We start from the raw sequence: 6,000 nt of genomic DNA on the forward strand, positions 1-6,000 counted from the left end.
TCAACAGCAAGAACATTTCATACTTATGTTTTCTGTATTTGGAAGAAATCTATAGCACTATTCTTATTTTGCCAATTCAAAGGGATCACAGAGATTAGTGGTAGATGTTGCAGTACCAGAAAACTCTCTGGTAAAACAGTCTGTGAGCAGTCTTACAAACATGGATATTCCACCAGAGTCAAAAGAATGACGTTACATATCATCAAAGAGAACATTTCAAGATCTAGCCTGAAGTACAATGTTGTCACTGATAGGCTAAAATCCATACACTTACAAGGGAAGACTAGTTTATATGACTATTCAAATGTATGCACCAACCACTAATGCCAAAGATAAAGAAATTGAAGATTTTAAACAACTTCTGCAGCCTGAAATTGATCAAAGATGCAATCAAGATGCATTGATAATTACTGGTCATTAGAATGTTAAAGTTGGAAACAAAGAAGGAAAAGTAGTTGGAAAATACAGCATCGCTGAAATAAATGACGCCAGAAATCTCATGAAAGAATTTTGCAAGACCAGTGACTCATCCACTGCAAATATTTTTTTTCACCAACATAAACGGCAGCTATACACGTGGACTTTACCAGATGGAATACACAGGAATCAAACTGACTACATCTGTGGAAAGAGAAGATGGGAAAACTCATATCATCAGTCAGAACAAGGCCAGGGATCGATTGTGAAACAGACTGTCAATTGCTCATATGGGAGTTCAAGTTGAAACGGAAGAAAATTAGAATAAGTCAAAAGGGGCCAAAATATGACCTTGAGTATATCTCACCTGTATTTAGAGACCACCTCAAGAACACATTTTACGTGTTGAACACTAACGACTGAAGACCAGACGAGTTGTGGAATGACATCAAGGACATCACACATGAGGAAAGCAAGAGATCCTTTAAAAGACAGGAAAGAAAGAAAAGACCAAAACGGATGTCGGAAGAGACTCTGAACGTTGCTCTTGAATGTCGAGTAGCTAAAGTGAAAGGAAGAAATGATGAAGTTTTGAGTATTGAGACGCCACCAGTGATCCCTCTTACAAAAAAGACCAGAAAAAACAAGTGAAGCGATTATATTTATGACAAGCTAGGAGCCCTGAACATCAAAGGTAAAGTTAGAAAATGGACTCAGCGGCAGGGGGAGGGAGAGACTATTCAGAAGTGGAGAGGAGTTACTGGACCTGAACAGCCAGGAACCCTCAGGCACCGTTCCCTGGAGCGACTGCAGCGGGGCTGGCAGTAGTGTTCCAGAGGCGTTTAGCTCAGGGAAGGACAGCAAGTTGCACAGACTACTCACACCTCCAGAACAAGAGAAGAACGGCACTCTCAGCAAAAGCTAATTACTTGTGTTTATTTTACCACGCCCCCAGCCCCCAAGCCGGCTTCAGTGGCTGTCAACTTCCCTGGGCCTGAGATAGGCCCTGGTACCACTCTGAGCCATTTTTCCATCCTTGAAGAAGGTATAAGTTCACAACTGGGGGAAAGATAATCTGCCAGCTCAATTAAGCTGGGGAGCTCAGGACAGAAGCAGCTCTTGTTCAGGCACAAACAGTCCATGGGCTTTGAATACCTTTCACCCCAGCATGGACCTGTGTGGGCCCATTTCAGGAGAATAGGCCCTTGTCGCCAGACTGCAACTGTTTCAGCTGAACGGTGGAAAGATGGGTGTTTGATGTTTGACACTGCTTTGCCTATTAAACGGCGTCTTCACCTACCCACATCAGGGGCCTAAGGACTGGTGGCTCCACCCACAATACCTAGCCTCCTGTGACAGGGCTCCAAGGGTAAGTAGTACCTCCCAGAACTTACAACCAAAAGCATTGGGTACCCATCGCCCTTCTGCAGAACCCACCCGTGTGCTCTACAGAACAGGGATGCACTTTCCTCACAGACACTCAGAGGACAGCTGTCAGACCCCTGCCTTGATCAGAGCCTGACCCCCTACTGCAGCCAGATACTTCTGCCTACACCAATAACCCCTGCCCCTCTAAGACGGTAGGACAGAGCCTGTACCACACACTTTATGACCAACTACCTGGGCACCTGAGTTGAATGCATACAAGAAAAGTAAATGAACTCCTAGGCTCATATACCTGGTAACAGTGCTAGCCATCTGGTGATAGTACATTAGAGCTTCAAAGGTGAAAATAATCAACCTAGCACACTCAAGCAGCTTATTTGGGAATACCAAAACTAAACAAAGCAAGAAGCTAGGATACAAAAAGCAAGCATAAAATAAACTAATACAATAACTTATAGATTGCTCAGAGACAACAGTCAATATCAAATCACATAAAGAGGCAGACACGGGGGCAGGACCAAGATGGCTGACTAGGTAGAAGATTCCGCTTATACTTCTTGAAACAAAGACTCGAAAAAACAAGTGAACTGATTACATAAAGGACAATCTACAAACCCTGACCATCAAACACAGAACTAAGGAGTTGACCTGAGTGACGGGGGAGCGAAAGCCACGCTGCAGCAGGGACCGCTTCCAGAGCCAGTGTCCCACGCCGTAGCCTTGAGCCCTCGCGGTTTCCTGGTGTCAGAGTGGTGGGGCTGATTGTGGTTTACTGAGACAGGGAAGAACAGATATAGGCCTAACCCTCAGGACCAACCTCAGAGGGGACCCAGGCAGCACACGCAGGCTCCACACAGACGCGGCTGACAGGGAAACGAAAAACTATAGGGAAGCAGCGACTGGTTTTGGAGCCTGGAGTGCAGCGTCCCAGAAAGGAAACCTTGGTGCTGGGCTTTGGACTAAGTGTGGGGGAGCCGATTGTGGCTTCCTGAGACAGTGTGAGCATGGATGCAGCCCTAACCCTCTGGGACAGTCTCAGCAGGGATCCAGCCAGCACACACGAGCGACACAATGCTCTGGAATCTCAGAAAAAACAGTTCTCACCAAACAACATAAGTAACTTTGTATATTTTGCCAGGCTACTCTCTTCTATATATCTGATTCCACCCCTCATTGCCCCAGCCAGCTTCATTAACATTGGAATCCTCTGTGCCAGAGAGTGAAGTGCACTGCTGAATTTTTTTTCTTCTTTCTTTTCTAACCCATTCTCCTGGCCTGAGAAAAGCAGCATTTAACAATCAAAGAAAAAATCCTTCCCTGACTTCCCTAAACTGAAATAACAGTACAGAATCAGCTCCATCCAGGCATTAACAGACCCATAGTCTTTGGCTTTCACCCTACAGGTAACTAGGTGGCTATTACAATGTAAAGGCAATTCTGATAGAGATCTGACCATAATTGTTTTAGCTCAGCAGTGGAAAGGCAAGTTTTGGAGGTCAGATACCTCTCTACCTATTAAACAGAGCCCTCGCTGATCCACACCAGCGAACTGAGGGCTGAGACTCCACCCACATCACCTAGCCACCTGCTAGAGGGGTCTGAGAATAGTGACGCCTACCCAAGCATTGGGTGCCTAAGATACAGCTGCAAAGCCCACCCACCAGAGTGCTCTAGAGAATAGAGCCACACCTACCTCACTGACACTTGAAGGAAGGCTGTCAGCATCCTGCCCTCCTCGAAATGTGACCCCCTGCCACTAATAGAAACTGGTGCATACAACCATCACCACTACTCCTCTAAGATAATAGGTGAGAGCCTACACCACACACTAGGTGACCAGCTATCAGGACACCTGAGCTGATTGTATTCAAGAATAGTGAATGGACTCATACACTTATATACCTGGTAACAGCTCAGGCAAGCTGGTAACAGGACGTAAGTGATTCAAAAGCTACATCAATCACGATACCACAATCTAGTAGCCCATCTGGGTGTATTGTAACAAAACAAAATAAGAAGATAAGACTCAGTGAGCAAATATAAAATATTACAATATCTTATAAATGGCTCAGAGACAGCAGTCGACATCAAATCACATGAAGAAGCAGACCATGATTCCTTCTACAAACCCCCAAATCAAAGAATCAAAATCATTCCCAGATGTAGATACATTCCTAGAATTGCCAAATGTAGAATATAAAAAAATTATATACAGAATGCTTCAAGACATCAGGAATGACCTCACAAATGAAATAAGGCAATCTACAGAAAACACCAAGGAATACGCGGATAAAGCAGTTGAAGATATCCAAAAGATTATTCGACAACATAGTGAAAAAATTAATAAGCTGTAAGAATCCATAGAGAGACAGCATTCAGAAATCCAAAAGATTAACAATAAAGTCACAGATTCAGACAACTCAATAGGAAGTCACAGGAGCAGAATCAAGGAACTGGAATGCAGAGTGGGGGAGCTGGAGGATAAGGCAATTGACACAAATATAGTTGAAGAAAAATCAAATAGAATTTAAAACTATGAAGAAACCCTAAGAATCATGGGGGACTCTATCAAGAATAATTTGCGTGTGATTCGAGTTCCAGAACAGGGAGGGATAACAGAAAATACAGAGAGAACAGTGGAAGATCTGATGGCAGAAAAATTCCCTGGCATTGTAAAAGATGAAAAGATATCTACCCAAGATGCTCATCGAACCTCATACAAAATAGATCCCAAAAGAAAATCACCAAGACATATCATCAAACCTGCCAAAACCTAAGATAAAGAGAAATTTCAAAAGCACCCAAGGATAAACGAAAAGTTACCTACAAAGGAGAATCAATAAGTTTGCACTACTCGGCAGAAATCATGCAGGCAAGAAGGCAATGGGATAACATATATAGAGCACTGAAAGAGGAAAAACTGTCAGCGAACAATCATATATCCAGCAAAATTCTAAAACATGAAGGTGAAATTAAGATATTTACAGATAAACACAAGCTTAGAGAATTTGCAAAAACCAAACCAAAACTGCAAGAATTACTAAAGGAAATTCTTTGGTCAGAAAATCAATAATATCAGATACCAACACAACACAAGGTCACAGAACAAAACATCCTGATATCAACCCAGATAGGGAAATCACAAAAACAAAATAAGATTAATTAAAAAATTGCTCAAAACAGGGAATCATTGATGTGATTATGTAAAAGATTACGATAGTGAAAAAAGAGGGACTAAATACAGGAGGCTTAGAAATTACATATGGAGAGGAAACCAAGGCGATACAGGGCGAAACAACTTAGGTTTTTACTTACTCAAACCAGGGTAAATATTAAGATAACCACAACAAGGTCTAACAATTCCATACTTCAAAATAAAAACCAAGATAAACATAACGACTCACCAAAATAAATTCAACTACTATAAAAAGGAGGAACACACATTCTACAAAGAAAAACTCAGCACAAAAAAGTAAATGGAAAATGAAATTGTCAAAAACAGGCATCAAAATGACAGCACTAAACTCATACTTGTCTATAATTACACTTAATGTAAATGGACTAAATTCACCAATAAAGAGACAGAAAGTTGCAGACTGGATAAAAAAACACGATCAGTCTGTATGCTTCCTAAAAGAGACACGCTTTAGAGTTAAGAGACACAAATAAACCAAAACTGAAAGGATGGATAAAAATATATCAAGCAAACAACAATCAAAAAAGAGCAGGAGAGGCAATATTAATTTCCAACAAAATAGAGTTTCAATTTAAATCCACCACAAAGATAAAGAAGGACACTACATAAAGATTAAAGGGACAATTTACCAGGTACATATAACTGTATTAAATATTTATGCACCCAATGATGATAGGGCTGCAACATTCATAAAACAAATGTTAACAGAATTAAAAAGTGAGATAGACACCTCCACAATTATAGCAGGAGACTTCAACACAACACTCTCGGTGAAGGATAGGAAATGCAGTAAGAAGCTCAATAGAGACACGGAAGATCTAATTCCTACAATTAAACAACTTCACTTCATAGACTTATACAGAACACTCCACACAACAGCTGCAAACTATAATTTCTTTTCTAGTGCACATGAAACATTCTCTAGAATAGATCACATATTAGGTCATAAAACAAGCCTTTGCAGAACCCAAAACATTGAAATATTACAAAACATCTTCTCT

The sequence above is a fragment of the Loxodonta africana genome, unplaced genomic scaffold (genome assembly GCF_030014295.1).
Source record: "Loxodonta africana isolate mLoxAfr1 unplaced genomic scaffold, mLoxAfr1.hap2 scaffold_165, whole genome shotgun sequence".
Classification (NCBI taxonomy): domain Eukaryota; kingdom Metazoa; phylum Chordata; class Mammalia; order Proboscidea; family Elephantidae; genus Loxodonta; species Loxodonta africana.